The 22,860-nt window shown below is 39.1% G+C and overlaps 1 long non-coding RNA gene across 1 annotated transcript in view; it reads right to left on the minus strand.

Annotated features, from left to right (window-relative positions):
- LOC120324600 overlaps positions 1 to 20,579 on the minus strand; it is a 38,569-nt gene extending 17,990 nt beyond the window's left edge. The window contains exon 1 of the long non-coding RNA XR_005566039.1: positions 20,451 to 20,579. This is a non-coding gene — a long non-coding RNA (uncharacterized LOC120324600). The remainder of the gene's footprint in view (positions 1 to 20,450) is intronic.
- Between the last annotated feature and the right edge of the window lie 2,281 nt (positions 20,580 to 22,860).

Here is a 22,860-nt window from a genome sequence, read left to right on the forward strand (position 1 = left end):
AATGAGTTTGGATAAGATTGCAACTTATGTTATAAAAACAATTTAAGAAAATTATATATAATAGCCTCACTGTAAATTATACATCTTCAGTGGCATATAATAGCCTTTCATTTCTATCAGTTGTGCATTTGTTTTGTTATACACCTAGATTCTTGTATCTATGAGTTTTTGGGTATTATTTCCCCTTGACACAAATATCATTTAAATTAAAGTATATAATCCTTTTAGAAAAGATTTGAATGTGTTTGTCTGAGGATATAGGAGGTCAGAAAATTTGTGGTGAGACACTGTTCATTGAAAAACACCTATCTGTCAGTATGGAAAATGCTTTGTGAATATGCAAAATCTTCCAGTGAAAAAAGCCAAGTTCAGAACAGAATTGCTACTTTAGTCCAAAAAGAAGTGTGAGGCTAGGAGCTGGTGTATCCAACTGCCACATGTGGAAGACCCAGGGTCAAGTCCCTCCAGGAATTTGAACCTGGGCTTTCTGCATTCAGATGGGTATCCTGGCAATGGGACACGGTTAGACCATGCATTGGTGGGTTTTTAAAAAAGTCAGACTATTTTGTTTTTCTTTTCGGGATGAGATGGGGATCCTTTGGGGACTTCTGAAGTTTTCCAAGACAAATAAAGCTGTTTCTTTGACATCACTTCTCTGCAGCCCATGTTTTTGGAAGTTTTTAGAGGACTGGTAAGCTTAGAGTTTCTTACAAGTTAAATGGATCACAGGGACAAATTTGTCAATGACATAAACTTGTTGACTTCCAAGTTGGTCTTATTACCAGCAGGATTGAATTTGGCCAGTAGACAGTATTTATGCAATAAAAAACAACATATTTAGTAAGTAGAGGATCAAATGTTCATGGGGGCAGGGGGAAGGAGGACATATGGGGCTGAGCTGTAGAGAAGTGAGGGAAAGACAGAAAGGAAAAGGTCATAGCGTGAAAGGGTGCTGTGAATTCCAAGAGTGTCTAATTAGGTTTCTGGCTGTGGAATTTGCCTTTGCCCCAAGCCAAGAAGCCCAGCTGTTTTACAACAGGGCTTTTGCCTCCTAGCAATGACTGCAGACAATGTGTGACCTAAACTGCAAGTGTATTTATATGGACAACTTCCTTCACTCTTCACAACAGATTCCATAAAATATGTTCAAATGTTATTTAGAAGGTCGCATAACTGTTTCAGTTTTTTTATGCACTTTTCTTCTTTTTGTTGGGTATATAAATGCAATTTGAAAAAGTCCTAAAAAGAGGGGAATGACTTTCATTAAAGACACTCCTCTGAACTTGTATTCTATTACATTTTTTTAAAAAAGTGTCAGTCTTCAAAATTAAATGTTTGATGGAATATTAAATTTGATGAATCATTGCCAGTTTCCATGTTTGTTAGCTTTTATATACCACATTAAAGCATTCATTAATGTCACACAACACTGCTTTGATTGAGTCCTAAAAGGTTAATGAGTTGATACGAGCTGGTATTCTGAACTTTACTGTTTGCAGGCGGTTTGTGGTGAATGCGAAGTGCTTTGAAATTCTAACAAAAAGAAATCTTTCACTTTTCTCTATTTCAAGTCCAGAAAGTGTTCTCAACTGATCTGGATGTGCTAGACAAACTAGATTTATCACTATTAAAGTGCAATAATTTTTTGTTCGTTTGTTTCGTTTTGTTGTTGTTTTTTTTTTTTTCCTTACGGTCAAAAGCTTCATGTTCATACGACTCCTCAGAGAAGGGTGGAGTAAGGCACATACAAACCTCATGATTGCTGTCCATCTACTCCTGTTTGTATCTTTAAGCTGCCTTATCAATCAGTCTGGGAGGCTGCAGCTACATTTTCCCCATTTTGATAATGATGAGCCAGTCCAGAATTATTCCCTATTCTTAGATATGCCAAATATTTTACGAATTATCAGAAGCTTTCAAAAAATGCCTTTTTCGTGTGGCTGCTGTGGACATGTCCTTGAGGTTAGGCTTTAAACAAGTCAGAATGCAGGTTGGAGGCACCACTTGTATTTTACCCAGTGCCCTCTTGGCAATGGCTGTGATGGGTAACCTGGTCAAGTACAGGCATTTTATGCACTTAGGAAAGTGTTGCATTTATGTTGCCCAAAAAATCCATGGGTGAATGGGCAATATGGGCAGAAAAAAGAATGGAAATAACATTTCCAAAATCTGTCCTCCTAATGACATTGTGTTCCAATTTCATGAAATTTGAACTCTCCTGAGATGGAAATAAGTTTCTTGACAAAGTCATGTGTGAAGTTAATTTTACTTTAAGATAGTATTGAGGTTCTGCTCTGAGGGGAGTTGTTAGTAAAACAAATGACTCTAACTGTTTTAGTATGGAAGAAAAATCAAAGCATTTCCATGAAGTAACAGGGGTGACCTCCTGTAACTTAACCATTTCCTGAGCAAATACAAGCTGCTCTATTGGGCTGGGGATAGTTCCCGTGTTAGCCATTGTACAGAGAAAAATAAAACTTCATATAAAAGAGCCCACCAAGGGTTATATGGCTGCAATTGTTTCCAAACTGAAACAACTTAGTATCTGTTTATGATTGTCAGTATCATGTTATATTGTTCTTGTAGAATCCATAAAACCTAAAAGTCTGCAGTATTGCCTCTAAACACTCAGCGGCTGCAGCCAGGAGATTTCAAAGCCAACGAGTTTAAACAGAGGGGAGGTAAAAAGCAAAAGGTAATAAAAAGTTGACCTTGATTTTATTTATCATCTTAATCTAATTTTGATGAGGTGCTTCATTTGAACACAAAAGAACAAAAAGTTAAGCCCAAACTGATGAGATTAAGGTACTTAAACTTGCATCCTTTAAATGTTTCTTTCTTTGATTCAAGGATTAAAGATGAGAAGGAAGAAGCAGTAAATCTGAATTCTAACTTTCTCACTCACCATGGCTCATGTTTCCACAGTTCAGAATGGTGCCCATTAATTTTCTGAGCCATTCAGATGTACAGCATGCTATCATATTAGCACTACTTAGGTGAGGATATTAATTTGCATTTTCATAGTTACTTCCTTTGCATTGTGTATGACAAGTGATGCAGAAAATAAGTGGGCAAAGATGTGGTTCTCTACACAACAAAACAACCTCTTGGAAGGAGCTCCAAAACAATTCAGTGTCTCAGAGTCAGAGATGTCACTCAATACAAAAATAAACTATCCTCTTTTTTCAGACAATGCAAAAGCTTTCTTGCTAATGAAAACATGTTTGAAAAACAATGTAAACTTAAAAGCAAGTTGATGGAAAGATAAAACAGTAATTTGTTGGTAAATCAGATGTATTGTCAAGTTCTGTTGTCCTGGCTAACTACAGTGGCTTTTTACTGTGTGATTTTAGCAGTTCCAGATTTCTCTGTTATTTCTAGTAGTCCAAACATTAAGGTTTAAACATGTTCAGGATGAGATACAAACACACCTGCTCACAAGGTGTACAGATATCACATGGGTATCTGTAGTCCACAAGCCTTTCTGTAGGAACAGGACCATGATGAGGACAACACCACCACCACCACCAGCAAGAGAGACAGAGGAAAAGAGGGAGAGAACAAAAAGAGTACATCATCTGGTTAATCCTATCTCAAAGATACTTCAAAGCAAATTATGCAGAATAGCTTTTATCAGCTGCAGCTGCTTAGTAGGAATGTCATGTGAGAAATACAGTTCGTAAGATAATGGATTTATGTCTAGCAGGAAGTCAAATGTGTGACAACTTCATGCAGATTCTGTTAGGAATCATGTTGCTAATATTTTTTTCCCATCTCAACAATGTCATATATAAACAATGAAAATTTTATATTTGAAGCCCATGTCAGATGACACAGTGAATGCAGATGAGAGGGAGCTTTATTTCAAGGACAGGTTGCATTGGGAATGATTCCTTTTAGAGTTGCCCTTGCCAGAAGCAACTCTTAGCTTTCCTGATTCAAAAATAAGGGGCACATCTTCACATGAAGAAAGTGTCGCAGTTCTCTTAAAGCCAAGAGTGAGATGGTAATTTACGATTTGGCCCATGTACTGATGAGTCTGATAGATAGGTTTATATTTCTTGTTCATAAACAAACCCAGTTTATTCCAGTTCTCAAATTAGGACCCTATATATTCACAGGTGCTCAGAAAATGAAAGAGAAAAATAGTAATTCTTGATGAACTTGAAAAACTCAGCACTTCCTATTTTAAACCTATTGTTATGTCTTTCATAATAATTTCATATTTCATTATCCTTGACTACAGTGGTCTTTTACCATGTCTGTATAAACTTAATTTCTAATGGTCTCAAAGGGCATACTTGGTATTTCCAAAACAAAATTAAAACATACATCCAGAAACCACACACGGACACACACAGGCCCAAAGTGCTATAACGCATAAGGCTTGATTCGAAGCCCATGGAGGTTTCCATGTGGAATCTGGGCTGTGCTGACTGACAGATTGGTGCTGTGATATGCTGAACAGGAGCTGAGCCTCTTGCCTTCTCCCTGGCTCCTCTAGCCAGCAGCACCTGGGGGGTAATTCAGAAATGCTCAGCCTCTGTGGAGATGGTACTTGGTGTCATCCCGAAGCAGCCTCATCTGGCTACCATCACTAAAACACAGACCCCCCAAGGGTAAAAATGCTGCTCAGTCAACAGCAGGCTTTAGAAAAAGGAGGACTAAAATTGACTTGTGTGGGGAGAAATGCCATAGAAATTTTCTTAACTAATTGTCTGTTTTTATAAGTTTATGGAAAGAGAAGAAGTGATCTAACAATGTAAATGGCAAAGTATGTGAAAAGGCTAATGAATTTAAGGACTTGACAGTAGGAACTCTACTGAATTGTTGCAACCAATTTTTAATTGTACTGTAGTCGTTGTCCAGGGATAGTACAGGCATGAACCGCTTACTCCACAGAGGCCCCAGTTTTAATTAGAAATCTGTCATATTCCAGTGGGGGGGATGGTGTCCACATGCTGCATGCACACACGTGCAGCCTGTGCATGCAGCTGTGTGCCATGTGCACCAGCATGTCGATAAAAAATTAGCAGGTATATCCCTATGCATTTTCATTTCCTCATGCGCCATCTTGAGCCATGCTACATGTATTACATATGCTCAGGTCACTGGAGGGTTAGGGACATAACTGCTGGATCCCAAAGGACAGGTGGACAAAAGCCAGCATAATCTCTGTATCCAGCTCTTTACTGTTACTCTCTGATTATGAAAAGCCCAGTGAACTTGGAATATACACTTTAATCCAGCAGGTGTTTGCATAGCAGAGGCTGAAATATATTTAAAATCTCAGAGAAAGATTTTTCATGCAGGCTTAGAGCAGGTAGGGAACAAGAACCCTTTTTCTGTCATGGCAGCAGCTCTGAAAGACCAGTTCAAGTTTTCTGTGCAGGCTGCTAGAGGCTTTGGGCTGCAGTACTCTTCCAGTGCTTGGATTGTCTGGTCTCTGGCCTTTTTGTTTCTGTTTGTGCAACTCTCAGCACAAAGACATTCCCATCAAAGCAGAGCACTAGAATGACATAAATGTTTAGTGCTATTAACTATAACGAGTAGCAAATATTCTCATATAGTCCTGTCCCTCCCCTCCCTGACCATAAACTTAGCTGGTCTGAACTCCAAAGTATAGCTGTGGAATTGCACTCTATGCGTTGGTTCTTTTTGACATAAGAGTTGTATTCTACCCCACAGGCTGGTGTCTTCCTTTTTTCTCTGTAGGAAACTAAAAGTGCTTCTGTTTTACAGATCTCTTTCAGGTGATTAAATTCACCTCAAAAGAGTGGGATTTAACTCAAAGAAGAACAACTGGTATATTTTAACCATGCCCAAGAATCCATGCTTCATAAATAACAACTGGTGAGCCCATCACCATGTGCAGTCAGAACTCCACCAGATGAACTTCAAGGAAAAACTGTGTCTTTTTCACACTGTGTTTAAAGGACAGAAGACATATATTTTAGAAATAATATCTTTTCCCTTTCCTCTATCTACTTCTTTTCCATAAGTTTATTCTTGTAAATAGATGAGTTTTAGTGACAAAGGCACAGGAATCTCTTATGCTTCCCTATAACAACCCACTTATTTGTCTTTAGTATTTTTCCACTGAACTGTTTTTCCTTAATTTAATAGATTTCAAGGATTTTTGCATCAATCCTTGTGCAATTCAGTTTCTGCATCAGATGCAGATTTTCTGTTTGAGAGAAGGAATTTCTTTTTTAAAGGTGCAGTCCTGATTTAAAGACTTCAAATGATCTACCACATCCTGTGTTAGGTTGTTCCAATGATTAATGGCCCATGCTAGAGAAAGTACAGCAGCCTCCAACCATTGGATCTTATTGTGCCTTTTTCTGTTAGACTAAATAGCTATTTGTTATCAGAAATCTCTTCCTTATGTAGATACCTGCAGACTTTGATTAAGTCACTTTTTAACTCCTTCTTGGATAACCTTAACAGATTAAGGCATATTTTCCTGACTCTTTTTTCCTTTGTATGTTGAGTTTTTTTTAAATCTTTTTCTGGTTTCATAATGTACTTCAAGAACCAATCCAATATTCCCACAAGCATTTTCACTAATGCTATTTGCAGATATGATAAGCCCTTCTGAAATACAGTTAAGGCTGTGTATCTTCACATCCTCCTCTGCATATTGTACTGAAAGTCTGTGTTCCTTTGTTTAGCTACCATTATTTTCAAACTCCAGATGAGCCCTCAGTTGCTCTGCAGGCTCTTCTCATGGCTTTGGCTGCTGCACTTCAGGGCTGCTCTGATGCCATGCTCTAATTCCAGTTGTGGAACCCCGTATCGAGCTGCCATGAAAGCAACTAAACTGTGAGAAAAAGCTGCATGAGAAAGAGCTGGAGAAAGCCTTGTTGCAAGGCTTCTGTCCACTGGTTTGGAAGCTGCATTTAAGGTCAGGCTTTTGCTCTTTGTCCATGCTGAAGTTACATTTTAGGTGTGCCTGTGCCAGCCTCCTGCTATGCTGAGCCTCATCTGGCCTTGCTGACCTGAATTCTTTGCTTGACCTCAGACCACCCTTGTCTGGGATGCATGGATTTTGGCTGACCGTTGTTACTATTGCTGGACTGCCTCTGTTCCTGTATGGGTGGTGTGTCCCTGCCCCTGCCTTGCTGTTACCCTCATCTGTGGAATAGGAGTGGAACAATGGCCATTGCCTGTGGGGCCTCAACTGAGGATGGTGACTTTCAGTTCCCAGTAACTCAATATCATCTCTCTGTTTGGTTTAGTCCATTCAATGGGAGTATGTAGCTTTGTTGGGGTTTTTAACTTTATCACCAGAACTTGCTATTTCATCAAAAAAACGAAGACCAGACTTGTCTGACAAGACTTAACTTCCCTGAAAATGTGCCAAGATGAATGTCCTGCTGCCGTCATTTAATTATGTACTGATTGTCTCCACCGTTAAGCTTCTAAGACTGGGATGATGGCTCTTTTCAGCTTAATAGGTTGAATGTCTATTAGTCATCATGTTTATGATTCTAAAACATTAACATGACCTTAGCTTCTTTTATAGTCCCCTCAGACTCTTCCAGCTTTTTAAAAAAGTCAGTGTATGCAGATCAGAGTGTTCCCTGGCAAGACATCTTCATACCCAACTAAAAGTTGGCCAGTACCATTTATTTGCTGCTGGGTAATATTTCTTTGCTGGCTGATGGGACAAGAAGAGGCTCCACAGCCACTTCAGGATCTATGAGCACTCCCACACGTAGAAGTGCTGGCGCAAGTATGAAGTAAATGCTATCATTAGAAGGATTTTAAAAGGAGTTAAAATATTGCAGAAAGATTAAAAGATCAGATTTTCCATTATTCTGCTCTGCAATGGAGACAGAAGAGTAGCCCTGGCTGTAAGCCCTCCCTGTATTATGTATATTAAATACTGCCTGCCCTGAACTTGTCTAATTTATGCCTTGCTTTACCATCTTGGCCCAAGACTTATCTGGAGTAACCACCCAGTCCACACTCCCCAGACCCCTTCACAGAGAAGCTGGAAGCTTCTGCCCAGCTCTGGTCCAGATGGGAGTCTGTACACACCAGCTCCCAGACATGAGGAGTGTCCTTGCCACTGCTCGAGCAGGCACAAAGCACCCTCAGTGCTCCTGATGGCTCCTGACCCTGTTCTGAAAAGAACTTCAGTTCAGTGACTGGGCAGGAAGTGCTGCAGTGTTTGGTTCATGCAGAAACATTTTCACTCATATTCTACTGCAAAAACTGGAGAACAAACCCAGATCTTTTTATCTTCTTTTGTTTTGTTTCCTTTTGGGTTTTTTTTCGTTTAGTTTACAAAAGAAATCACAGTAAAACCAGCCCCCGAGTGAGCAATTATTGACGAAAGACCATTTGTTTTAGGAATTAAAAGATGTGGGGAAGTGGTCAAAATAATCCAGATGACTCAAAAAAAGAACTAGCATGAGAAATAATTGAAGTCACCAATAAGTTAGCATGGGCAAAATATTTTATGTTTTTTACTTTTTTTACTTGGAAAACTTTCTTAGTTGAAGAATATATTGAGAAATTTCATAATATGTTAGATAAAAGTGTATTGATGAACCACTTGCCATTATTAAAGTACACTGTTAAAACCAAAAGGTATCCTTTCCAATCCATAATCAAAATTTCACATCTCTAATTCTTGAGTTTCACTCATTGTTTTTTCTAAGTGGAACGTAACTGTTTGCATTAGTTTATTGGACTGTGCAGTGAGGAAAGCAAAGGCAAGGGGAAACAACATAATGTTCCTAATAACGCATTTCTTAGAACAAGATCCTCCCAGCCTGCTGTAGTAAGGACACTCATATAGTTAGAGGTTTGTGCTTCTTCTATGATGCAGTACTTGCTGTGTCTGGGTTTGATCAGGGTCTTGTTGAAGTCAATGGGAGTTTTGTGCTAAAATGTATCTCATATGCTGTCACTTGGGCAAACGTCCACCTCAGGCTACAGCAGAAACAAAATCACCACATTTGTTTTCACTTCTGACTTGCTGAAAGTAGGATTATATTACTTGTATATTTCATTGTGATTCTTTTTTTTAAACTCTGATTTAAACAAAGATACCACTGTGGTATAATCTGATACCAAGTACTGTGCAAGAGGCTGGACAAGTCAATTACAACTGAAATTGCAGACTTCCTTTACTGTTGCCTTGCTTTTAACTCAATGTTTTTCTTCATAGGCAATCAACATGTAATTTCCTTTCTTCAGCTCATACTTTTGTGTCTCACAAACACCAGCAGTAGCACTGTTCACTCTGAATTCCCAGATTCTTCTCACATTGTGCCACTTCCTTCATATTAACTCCATCATTCTCCTGCATAGATATATTACAGGGGAAAAGTGAACATAGCTTCTAACAAGTTGTCAAATGAGTGCAGCAAGACTGAGCCATGCTGAGACATTAAACACTGACTGAGTCAATTTTTCACTATAAAAAATGCATTTATTAGTATTTTACTGAGATGACTCAAGGGCCAGAAACACTCTTCCAGTGACTGGTTAAATCTGATTTTTGCTTGTGACCCCCATGAATGCCGACCTTTGGCTTCTTGACTGATCTTTGCATCTCCTAGAAAGTTCACGGAAAGGTCGCGGAGCGGCACCAACTTCCTCCGTGTGTGCGTGTGCCTGTGTGCCTGCACGTGGGTCTGTGTGCGTGGGGACACCTTCCTGCCGCTGAGTACATGGAAGGGCTGGCCCTTCCCCCTGACAGCTTTAGTTTTGTGTTTGTGGAAATCTGGACCCACTTATACCAACAGCAACAAAGTCAGACGAGGCAAAAGGGCACATAATTTTTTATTTACCAAGCACCTTTGTTTGCTTCACTTTTCACTGGCAGTTGCTCCCTATTTTTATTGAAGAGAATGAGTTCTTCCCTTAGATTGCTTTGGCATAGGTGTGTAAGAAAAAAAAGTGATTTCTTGTACATTCTTTAGCTAATTTCTTTCACAGAAAAGTTCAGTGCTGCTTCTCACTGCAAAAGAGAGCTGTGAATCTCATGAAAGCTGCTTTTTTGACACCATCAGCTGTACTATGCCTGCTTCCAAATCAGACCTCCGAAAGCAGCATTGTTAGAGGGTTTTACATCTCTGCTCAGACACTGTATCTATTTACAAACAGCAAGAGCAGCTCTGAAATTGTGAAAAATGCACTCGAGTCATATTTAGAATGATTGTATGTGGGGGATATAACAATACTTCTCAAGACTGTAAGCACTGCGTATATTCATATCTTATGCTATTTATCTTGCAGATATACAGCGCTGGAAGTTGCTGGCTGCAAGCTGGTAAGCTTGTAGCAGCGAGAAGGAAAGATCTCTCCGTTTGTCACTGGCCGTATATCACTGCAGCTGTGCCCTTTGATTACACAGAGAGCTCCTCCAGCCATTAATAATAGGAAACACTTTTTGTCTGGTGAATGCATCTCAACACTGTCCTCTAATACCTAGGCTTTGCAGTGAGGTAGAAGAGGTAAATTAAGAATGGAGCTTGTTCATTTTACATATACATTAGAGTGTAAACAAGGATAACCTTTGTTTTCCTCAGAAAAGAAAATATGCCATTCTTTTTCCTACCACCACAGTGACTAATTTTTTTCAGAAACAATATAGCACTGCCAATTACAACTTGCTGAGGAAGTGACAATAATGAATCACAATAATGCTGCCACAGCATCACAGAAAGTCCTGTGACGCCAGCCTTCCAGATTAATCGCATCATGTATAATAGCTAAGCCACATCTGCTAGCCAGGTGTATCAAGTGTAAAAGGTTTTCCCAAAAAAGCAGAGCTTAGAGGAAATCAATACATAGGGAATGAAGTCCTAGGTATGAATACAGCATTGCCAAATTAGATAGCTATCTGAAATTGTCACAAATAATTGATGCTAAGATTGGAAAATTCTAAACTGGTGTAAATTGTTTAGCACCAGAGAGCACTACAAAAGGCATTTCATGCTTGACCTGCAAAATGAATCAAAATTAATGCTAAGCTCATGTGGCATGCTGTTGCTCCTACCTCTTGCAGCACTGTGTATCTGAGCTGCTCCAGAGAGGTGTTTGCAGTGAGTGGAGTGTAGAATCTCTCTGTGTCTGGCCTACGTTGATCATCTTCCACAGCATCCTTGCCACAACAGGATAAAGCTATAGACCATTCGTCTTAACACTGCTTTTAGTCATGTGTCAAAACCTTGTTTTACCCCATTCCAATTTTTATTTAAAATTAGGACTTTTGAGTAGTGAAAAACCCCAACAAAAAACCATGTGCTTCTCTGAAACAAAGCCTGCTCTTTTTAGCCATTATTTCACCTCCTGTGGTAGAGGAGGTGATAGAGGTAGCCACCCCATCACTCAGACCACAACTGGATTTGCACTGGAGGAAAGGGTTCCACAAAATGCATCTGTTTGGAGGTATTCCAAATGTCACACAGAAAGGTATCTTTCTCATCTCTGTGTTTATTCCAAAACAGTGCCCTCTGTTATTTTGTAGAACCCACAGTTGTTTCATTGATGGTCCTGTGGCTATTATATGTTCCTCTTAAATCTGTGCTGACAACTTATTTAGGTCATGGAGTCAGGGTTTAATTTCCACAGGTTATACTTATTCCCTCAAGCTGTAAAGAAATAAGAAAGAGCATGCTTGTTGCTGAGTCAAACATGGAGATGAAAGTCTTCAAGGTGGAAACTTTGGCCAACATGCTGTGCCTCTTTTTTCAGCCTCAGTTACAAGCAAGTAACTGAGGCTGAAAAAAGAGGCACAGCATGTTGGCCATTCTCAAATCTCATGATTTGAGAATTTGGAAGCTGAAGCCATTGCAGGATGCTCCCCAGCCTCAGCTGCAGGCCTACATGAGCACTGCTGCCCACCTCGCTCCATGTATGTCTTGCTTTATTGAGTCCTTTCTGCAGGTGGTCAGGTAGTATGGCACCCTAGAAACCACAGTAAATCCTTGGCAAGAGAACCAATCCTGAGTTATGAGACATAACATATATGAAAATAAAAATTTATTTTTATATAGTACTGTTCTTCCACAGACACATAACAGCTGAAGCCCATCATCTATCCATATTAATGCCAAATAAGAATTAGTTAGGCGTGATTGGCTACATTTCACCAAGAGAACATATTAACCAGTTTAATATATTTTTCTAGAAATCCAGAAAGCTATACAAAGCTTACTTTTTTTGCTATTTTTATAATCTACCTGCCCCAAATACAGTTGTTATGTTGGTCACTGAATTTAAATGATGAATTTCCTTCTTTTAAAGCTAAGAGGAAAAGATCACTAAGTTTCTTATCAGGAGATAGTGATAGACTTTTCAAAAATGCACAGCATCTTGAAAGTTTGGTTTCATATCACCATTTATATTCCTGAGAAATAGACATGTCTCACATTCTGTAGCAGTGTTTTGTGACATTTGGATTTACAATGCTCAAGTTTAAGTCTCTAGCCCTTTGCAGTCTGTCAAAAACAGCTTCTCTGTCCATTTATTTTTGTCTTCTGTGCTCAGTCTGAATATCTTTTGTAAATTTATACTTGACAACCCTCGTATTTCAGCAGCTGGCTTTGTTTCACAATCTACCTTGCTTGCTCTGTTGCATTAGCTGAAACAACAAATTTAATCCATGATGTCAATAGTAAATTAAGTGGAGATGTAATATATGCCTGACATCACTAAGGTCAAGGCCACGGTGAAAATATTGCAATAGATCCAAAGGGTCTCCTCACTGTAGTAGGTGCTTGCTGCATATTTAATATTACGAGAAACAGATTAGCGCCACATACTGCATTATGTTAGCCTTTTAGTTACAGCCAGCATAAAACTCCAGCTAATGTAACACGAAAAGAGGTTCCAGAGAAGTTTGCTATGTCATTATATTTCATATTTTCTAACTGATAAATAATTAAAACGAGAATTACTTTACTGAAAAGATTCATTTAGAGAGTACATTTTCCATTACTCTAACTGTTTGGAGGGGTTGGGGGAAATATTTATTGCATACCTTAACTAAACTACCTTGCCATTAAAGTATCTAAATTACCTCAGTGAATTCTGAGCACAGAAGTGGTTGATGAATTGCTTTTTGCATAAATGCACTTTCCCTTTGCTGGAACCTAATTTTGTCTATAAACACACACACACACGGAGAATAAAGCAACTACTGAACTCTCTGAAGAAGAAAATTGAAGCCTGGAATTTTCTCTGTGCAATGAAGTTTTTCTAAATGTTGCTTGTATTATAAGCATCCTTGGACTCTCTGAGGACTAGCCAACAATGGGCTCTTCTACAATGGCGAAAGAGCAGTTAATGAATCATTTTCTCCCGTGTGAAAGTGCTCATTGCTGTTAATTTTTCCATTTCTTATAGCCAGAGCTTTTTTAATATAAAAATTAACTTTCAGTTTAAAAGTCTATTTAGTGCCAAAGTAGAAAAAAAAATTGTGCCAAGTGAACCGTAAACAAATTCAATGTATGGCAGACTATGGAGATTTCCATTCCATTGAGCTCTATTATTTGTTTCATCTGGCCTAAGGAGCATCAACAACCCAAGGACTTTCAATCTGCAATTCATCCCTTTAACTTGGCTCTAAAGTATTTTCATTCCTTATCGTGACAGGATGGGCCAAATTCACAAAGCTGCAGCATATACCAGAGCACAGTACAGTGCTTGGCTTTCCACATGCCCTGGTTGCATGTATGTAATTTAACAGGTTTTGTCCTCGGAAGAGTGGGTTACCTTTTGTTCCTGGTGTCTCTAATGCTGAGTGGAGGAAGGCTTGTGTGGGTGGTACCTTTTGGCTTCCAATTCAGTCTAGCTTTAGGAGTGTGAGTAAAACCACAGGGTGCAGAAATATGCAGGGGAAAATGCTTAAATCGAGGTCTTTATATATATACTAATCCACATTCCTAGACATTTTATTGCTGCATTTTCAGATGTTTTAGTTGCACATCTGCCTGTGCAAGTGGACATGTCCCTGAACACGAGACTGAAAGAATATTTTAATAAAAATGTTAATACACTTTTTCAGACACAAATCTGCTCTGTCTCTAGAGGAGTTTCAGAGCCTTTTGATTAGCCACAGACCACATCTGACTTCGCCTTTCCTGTCCCCTCTATGTGACTCAGGTTAAGCCACATTGGTTCCTAAATCCCTGTGTAACACAATGAAGGATGCCACACATATGATAACCCTTATTGGCTAAAGGCTGCATCAACACTGACAGCTCACTTTGCACAGGCCTCCTAACAGATGTGAGCTGCAATTGGGTTTCAGCCTCTGCTGAGGTGACATCAATTCATCTCAGCGACAGAGAGCTGTGCTCTGTTTACAAGACCCCAAACAATCCCAGTCCCAGAAAGCAACTGTGAACCCCTATTTATTTCTTCCAACAAATTTTCACTTATTTGCCTTTTCCAGAGACTTCATTGTTACTCTTGACATTTTTGAAAGCATTTCTCAGATGTAGAGAAATCCTTCTCTTTCAAAGGACGTTTCCAAAGCTCTGGATTATTTAGGGCTCAGTTGGATATAAGAATTATTTATTTAAAGGTAAATTATCTAAATTAAAAAAAAAAAAGAGGACTAGATCTTATAAATGATCCATAAGCTGCAGCTAAAATCAACTTTTCAGTTTACCTTTCATTTTTTCTGAATGGTCAGAAGGGAGAAATTTCATTCCAAACCCAACAGTTTAAAATTACCCATCTTATGATACCTAATAATGAAAAAAATACCAGTATCTTATAAAACCCATAATTTTCATGAATATCAGAAGCTTCTTAAGAGTTCTGATGGGATACTGAGACTGGTCAGGATCTGGTTCATGGGATGACAGGGTTTTGTTGGTGAGATAAAATCTGATATACAAGGGTAAACTAAAAATGCAGGGCAAAATATTTATCTTTATGGAAGAAAACTACTGCCTGCATTGCTGTAATAATGTTGCTACTTACCATTTTAACTAAATAGGAACACCTCTTTCCCTTCTGCCAGAGCACTTGGCTCCTCCCTCAGCAGCATGGTCTCCAGTGAGAGCTTTCCCTGCATGACATGGGGTCTCTCTTGCTACTGCTTGTCCCTCCCCCAAGTAACAAGGGCCACAGAGCTGAATTCCTCCTTCATACCACTGCACTGGCTAGTGGATTCACTCCAAAGGAGTGTTGCAGTGAAAGCAGGCGCAGGAGCAGAGGACGGATTTTTAACTGGGAAAATAGTGTGTGCAAGACTAATGTTTTTCAGAAGAACTTGTATCAGAACCCAGAATGCCAAAGACTTCTCTATTCACAAGCAAGCCAACACTCATATTTGCCTGGACTAGTGCTACAATATACACAATTACCCCAATGACATGATGCAACATTCCTCCTAGAACTTCTACTCTTTCCAGATGTCAACCTTCCTGAATTAAAATATAAATACATCCTTCTATAAAATGGAAAGAAAAGGAGAGTTCTGTTTTCTGCAGAGAACCCAGCTGATTTGAAAATAAATACAGGGGAGATATATAGCAACAAAGAATAAATGTTTATTTTCACATGTGCAAAACTCAAAAAACCAAATAGTCTCAAAATGTCTCCCTGTCTGTGGTCATTCAGTAGCAAGCTCACTGTCTGTTCTTTTTTTTTAAATTAGCTTAATACTTAGGAAGGTAGCAAAGCCATGTGAAGTTCTGACAAAAAAACCTTGGTCAAAATGCTGTTTTGTAGTACTATTCATCTAGGCAAAGTGAAGTTTAAATTGTGAAATGCACAGCCAAATACTGACAGGTTTGATCTTGCTCAGGCATAAATGGGTAGATTGTTTTCAGTAGTTGGGGTCTTTCTGATTAGATAATTTGTTCATGCTTATTTGTCAAAATGAGAGATTTTCAAAGGAAAGTTTCAAGTTTCCTTTGTCAGGAAAAGTTTCTTAGCTGTGTTTTGTAGTTACAAACATGGGTAAAAGAGAATAGGTAGACTTGGTCCAGCCTAGAAGAAGGGTAACAGACTCAGAACAGGTGAGATCTGCCTGGAAGTGGCTGCTGTCCCCAGTCCACTCAAACAGTTCATATCATGACCTGCAGAACCATGGATCTATGATCTGTTTATCAATTTATTTGTTCCTTTTGCTTTTTCTGCTATGGTTTCTCCTTTCTACTCACATTTTACAATGGTGTTTTTTTTTCCCCACAAAGGTTGTCTTTTTTTAACCTTTTTTTTATCTCTTTCTTTTTTTTTAAATAAAGTGATTTTGTCTTATCCCAGCACACAGCAGCTAACTTTTACAAATTTTTGATAAGCCTTAGGGGTTCAGAAAAGGTTTCTTGCCCTCGTTCAAGTCATTCCCCTTGCCTCCGAATGCAGGGAACTTGCATGTGCTTAGTGCTGGGATGTCAGGTCAGCTCCTGTATATTCAAACCCGTGTTTTGTGAGTTCTCTCTAGCACAGCTCTCAAAGATGAGGAAAACCTCCAACCCAATTTAAAGTTCCAACAGATCTCTGTGGTGGTTAGAAACAGGTATTTGCCCTCCCTTCCCTGCTGAAGATTCACTTACAGAACACCAAAAAATTCAAGACCCTACTTAGAGCATGTACAAGGTTTTCTGAAGAAAAAAAAAAACAAAACAATCCAAACCCTGTAAAGAGCCCTTACATTTTGTTCATCTTGGTATTTGTGTCTGCTCTTTTGGCAGAGAGCTCTAATTGTCAGGGACACAATAGGCTGTGCTCTTACCTATGATTAATAGACATGATCTTTCCAGAATGATAAATGCAGGCAGGTAAAGTCTCTGTGACTATATCTACATTACATCATAGATTATCAAAAGCTCTCCAATGTGGACATGATAATAAGCATCCATGATGTCTAAAAGTGCTGGCTAAGAGTTCCTAATTCTAGAATTCAATTTTCATGATTTTTTTGGGGGGATATCCTCCACAACATTGAAATTCAGTTTCTTAGCTGTTCAGTTCTTTGTTCTGGGGACTTGCCCCACATTCCTCTTTGAGATTCCCCTTAGGCAGGAAGAGGGATCAGTGCCCTGAGCAGCAGGAGAGTGTGGAGCTACAGAAATGTGCACCATCCCCAGTGTGGTTTTTTGGGGGGTGAAGGGGGGACAAATGGACCTTCCTCACAGAAATCAGCAACCTTTTCTTGCTCCGCTGCCACAGTGGCACCACTGCTACAGCCCCTCAAGGGAAGTATTTGGAACACTATTGTCCTTTTTTTTCTGATAGCAACATTTCAGCAGGCTGAAGCCCTCTGACAGTTACTGTAGCAATGAACTACCACTAGTAAAGTATCTCATGCCATCCAGTCAGGAGGGGAAGAATAGTGGTTGCAAATGATTAAGACCACCCATAAAAGAGATTGAGAAGTTGCAAATGCTGTGGTATCTCAGATGCACAGCACCTCACTACTACACAAGGGGAAACATCTGTAGTAGAGATGGGACATTCAGAAACGTCCAGCAAGTTTTTCAGATGCTCTTGCAGCCCAACATTTAGGCCACACATCATGAGCAGATCTCTCCACTGTGCATCATCATACACAGAAACACTGATTTGTTGTCATGCAGTGGTGTAGTTTTTTGTTGATAGCAGGTTAATGGCATTTGACAGTAACGATTCTGGAGATTTCTTTCCTTTTTTTGGTGACATGGGTTATTTTTCCAGATGCACACGGCGTGGTGCTGAGATGTCTGCTCTGGTATTTCCTCAAACCACTGTGGAAGGTTTGGGGAGTCTGTTAGGAGGGGAAAGGAGCAGCTAACCTTCTCTCTATTTGCATGGGAGCCAATGACCAAGCAGGACATTTTGGTTTGCATACAGCTGTCTGAGGTAAGCTTTTAGATGAGGAAGTTTTTGATATTCAGATCCTGAGAAGGATTGTTTTCAGTGTATATATTGTGTAGCAGGCTGAGTAAGAATTAAATGTGGTGGAGAAACTTGTCATGAGGGTTGTATTTGCTTTTTTACCTTAACTTTGTGATAGACTTTCATCCAGAGCAGTAATGTCCAGAAAAGCTTTGCAGTAAAGGCTGGTCAGACTCTTAAATCTCTTCCTCTTAGACAATTCCACCTCTAAAACTACTGATAGTCTTTCTTACCTCTGCTTAAGATGAAAACAGACTACCCAGAGCTCAGGGTTTTGCTAGCTAAAAGCTCCAGCAAAGCTCACGTGAACCTGCTCGTATTTCAGGCAGGTCAGATTTGCCCAGGTACATCAACCCTCTGTTTTGGTGTCCCTGACAAGTGACACCCTTTTGGGGAGACCCGACATTTTTGTTCCACGTCCTTGAAGCTTCATAACCCACCAGAGCTTTTCTCTTCCACAGGGGCAACTGTTTTACCAAAGTACTTCACCTGGCAGACCCAAATTGGGAATTTGTAAAAACACGGAGCAGAAAATGGTCTGACAATGGTTGTCCCTCAGAAAAATGTTGGAGTCCGTGATTGGCTCTGTCTACTTTATAAGTCATGTCTCTTAAGACCTTTTATTACATCTGGATTTATAATCTATTTGTTTGGTAGGTTTCCTCCAAGACTACTAGTTGCTACAGATATCTACTCCCATTTTTGTATATGAACAACTCCTTATCTTGTAATACATGCACCCAAAATATGGGGAAATCCATCTCCTAAGTACTAATGATAACGACTAAGATGATAATGTTCAAACACAATTATTAAGCACATTTATTTCCACAAGGCACATAAGCCTTAGTATCTTTGGGTGCAGAGACAAGACATATTTAAATGGTTTTATTAACATGAATGAAGAGTCTCTTTCTAGTGTTAAATAACAAAAGGTGTAAAGAGTGAGAAGATAAATTATCAACAAATTGAGAATTTGGCAAGCAGAAGTACTGTCAAAGAATCAACAGGGGAGAGGAATCAAAAATACGAAAGAACTTCTGAAACAGCTGCAGGAAAATGCCCACTCTGAAGCCAGGTGAGAATTTCTGGATGACATATGCATGGAAGACCTAAGTAATTAATTTTTTATCACCTTGAGGAGATTTTAATAGGTTGGACAACTGTAGAAGACATTTCAGAAGAAGCTTCAGACTGGTCACCTGATTAAACATATTTAAGCACGTGTTTAAAGGACTTGCTGCCTTGGGATTTTAATTATTATGGACAATTTCCATGTGTGTGTTTGCTTTAACATTGTCTCCTGCTGGAGAACAGCTGGCTGCAAATGGGCTGGCAAGGTAAACAGAAACAGGCCTGCAATGCCCAGCAACTCAGACAAGTCTCATCACCAGCACAAATCTGTTGCCAACCTGACAAGCATGAAATGTCTCAGAAGGATCCACATTTCATAGCTGTTGTGCCTCGTGGACTGTGTCACAGGCCAGCAGCAAGATATTCAAGGCATGGTGACACGGTATTGTTGCACGTCAAATATTGGGGAAAGAACATAGATCGTGAACAAATAATTTTTCTTCTGAAATATGTAGATTAGTTTGGTGTTCATGAAAAAAACAATGCTCTGTTTGTCTACAGTGTAATGCTGGAAGAACTGTTTGGTTCTGTGTAAATCTCAACAGCTTATTATTTTTGAGTTAATTGCTATTTGTTCAACTCCAAGAGTGATCCAGGTGATTCACAGGGTGCTAGACCTACTGGTCTATCTGTCTACATGCCTAAATTTTAAATGACTTTTTGAGGTGAACCTTATTAAACAAATACAAAAAGAACCATGTGAAGAAAAGACTGCATAAAGCTGAGTCACTCCACAGTTTGAACAGCGAGAAGAAGATGAAAGAGGTGAAAACAGATGTACTGGGAGAAGGTTATCTATAATACTGAGTAGTGGAATAGATACTGGCAAATACCTAATGATGGTGCCAAGGTTTTGAGCCTGATAAGAGAGTTGAGATGACTGAAGAGACAAATGGGATGTGACGGAGAAAATTAAGAGGAAAAAATAACATACTTTTGTTTTGAAGAATGACAGTCTAATGTAGTCATCCAGAGCCAGCAGCGGAGAAAGCAGCAGGGGCAAGGGTGCTGGATAAAGCCAAGAGGCAAAAAACAGGCTTTGAGGGGCAGTAGGAGAAGATGAAATTGAAAAACAGGTGTAGAAATAGAAGAAAACAAACAAACAAAACCATCAAGAACCACAATGGGGAAAAAGGAACTAGGACACTGCAAGTACCTCACATTTCCCTAATCCATCTATTCATGAACTGATTGGACTGTGTATTAAAGTACACAAGTAAGGAACTTCTCCCCATGAACTGATTGGACTGTGTATTAAAGTACACAAGTAAGGAACTTCTCCCCTTGTCCTCACTGATAATGAGCTATATAAGTGATGGAAGCCTCAGACAGGTATTCAATAGACAAAATGCAATAAAAATAAAAGTTAAAATATTAGCCTTTGAGGAGTGGCCCAACCTCTCAATGGCATGGGTTGCCTGATGGTCCTGTCCATGCTCCTTCCATGGAGGTCATACCTGGGAGGCATTGCTCTTGCAGCCTTCCATTTCACGGGCAGCAGGACACCTCCATCTCCATGATTCTGGTCTCAATAGTCATAAACTTGCAATGCACTGTACTACTTTGCTGTCAGGGCTGAAGTACAAAGTGGAAAAATCTGAAATTACATTCAAAGAACAGAAACAGTGGGTTTGACCACCTGTGTTCACAACATCTATATAGCATCAATGAGACAAGTATAATTATGGTTTTTTACTCTCATATTCCACAGAGACTTAATACTTCCCAGCTTCACCTACTACATACATGGAGAGAATGAATACTTACAAAGCATTCTTGAAATCACAGAGACAAAAAGAATCACAAAAATATTAGTTTGCAATTTTTTGGAGCAGTGAATGACACTGCAGCAATCCTAGCATGACCACGCACTCACAGACCTCTTGGTGACCGGAGGACTGTGCTGTTTAAACTACCAATTATCTTGCTACAGCTCCTGAATGGCACCATTTTGTTGTTAGAATGAACAAAGGATGCCTACGAGGGAGTGAAATGTAAGGTGCTGAGAGGAAAGTTTTCTGTGTCGTGCTGGGGGAATGTGGGCAGCATGGCTAACATGACAGGACATGATGAATGATGTTACACGAAGAGAGGCTGGGCCAGATGTGTGCATGCAGTGAACGTCTGTCCTCGATGAGCTGGGTAATTTAATGGGAGTGAGCAAAGAAAAGCTGCTTTCTGTAACAGGATTTCATTCCCCTTTCTTTGTCAGGACCTTTCATTTAGAAATGCTACTCTTGTAGCAATTATGGCCATGGGTTACACTGTGTTGACCCATTTTGACACGAGGCTAACACAGTGGAACACCTTCATCTGCAGGCAGAAGTGATTGTTCTCCCTTCAAATCAAACCCCCAGGAACCAAGTTTGCTGTTGACGAAATGATCATCACCTAAATTGTTGACAATTAGCATAAGCAAATTTGACTCTAGGTATACACTGCAAATTCACTGAAACTGGTATTAGGTATTCAGAAACAATGCACAATTAAAAGTGTCTTGATTGATCTTTTAGGATTGACTCTAAAAACCAAGAAAAAAAAGAAGTTTCATCTAAAGACAAAAAAAAAGTTTCATTACATTTGTGGAATTAAAAGAAAAATTGTTTATGCAAAATTCTGATAAATAAATTACTTTAATCAAGAATTTTGCCCACCTCTGATTAGCAATGCTATATCACTGAAGTCTTTTATAAGTAGATAATATTCAGTTCCAGAACACAGCTAACATCTTACTCTGCTGACTATCTGGATGTATTATTGAAGGCAATATGTAGAGAGGTTAAAGTGTTAATCAGTTAGAATTTATTCAGTCATCACAGCACTTCTAACACCAGTTGCCAGAAAAGAAATAAGGGAAACTAATGAAGTTTCCTCTGAGTAGAGATTTTCTTTACTCTGTAGTTTTCTGTCTTAGCTAATGAGACACACAGAAACACATGACTATAGTAAGGTCTTTTTTGTGTAGTTTTGCACTGAAATCTCCTGTGTTTGCATCTTCCTGTACTGAGAAAGCTTTTTTGTTATGTTACAGGCTATCCCCAGCACTGTTGAGAGATGGCCTCATGCAAAGAGATGTTAGGGGTGGGTGGGGTCAGCACCACTGTAATGTAACATTGCAGCCCATAGTGGTGAAACATCAACGTTAGACGCAGCAAAGCAAAATGTAGACAGTCTGTGGTTTTAGACTAAAGAAAAGTGTATGTACAACTTGCAAAGCATTCTGCAGCTTGCTGGTGATCAGATCTCTAGAAGAACAGTATTTTTGTACAGCTAAACACTATATAAAGTGAGTGATTAAGTGTTTTTCAGGTGTTTTTTTTCCTTTTGACTGACAAAATTTCAAGCAGATTAACAACAAAATTAATTAATGTAAACTTTATGTGACTCTTCATTGACTGTCAAGGATAACTAAGATAATAGACCCACCAGATAAATAAGCATGTTCCCCTGCTGAACCCATTTTTTATCTCAGTGTATTACAGTGAGTTGTCCTTTCAGTGGATGTTTGGTGAGGAATCATGTTTTTCCGAGGCCCTTTTTAAGACAGACAAAAATGAATTGGTCCCCCTTTACTGATCTACATAAGGCAATTTATCTAAACGTTGTAATGTAGTCATATATAAAAGTTATGGCAAGTCCTTCACTGCTTAAACCATGTAGCGATTAACTATATTTGTGTATTTATTTCAACATGCTAGAGATGTCAGTCATGGGACTTACTTAAAAGTGCATCAACAACTCCCTTTTCCAGGCAATTATATTTAAGAAGTCTTTAATTTTGTTGTACCTAGAAGTAATCACAAAAAGAAATATGTCTTTAACAATGTATGAAAATGGTTTGGATATATTAAAGTTACATCTAAGCAC

This window comes from Pipra filicauda, unplaced genomic scaffold (genome assembly GCF_003945595.2).
Source record: "Pipra filicauda isolate LSUMZ 115617 unplaced genomic scaffold, ASM394559v2 scaffold5_size6683894_pilon, whole genome shotgun sequence".
NCBI classification, from domain to species: domain Eukaryota; kingdom Metazoa; phylum Chordata; class Aves; order Passeriformes; family Pipridae; genus Pipra; species Pipra filicauda.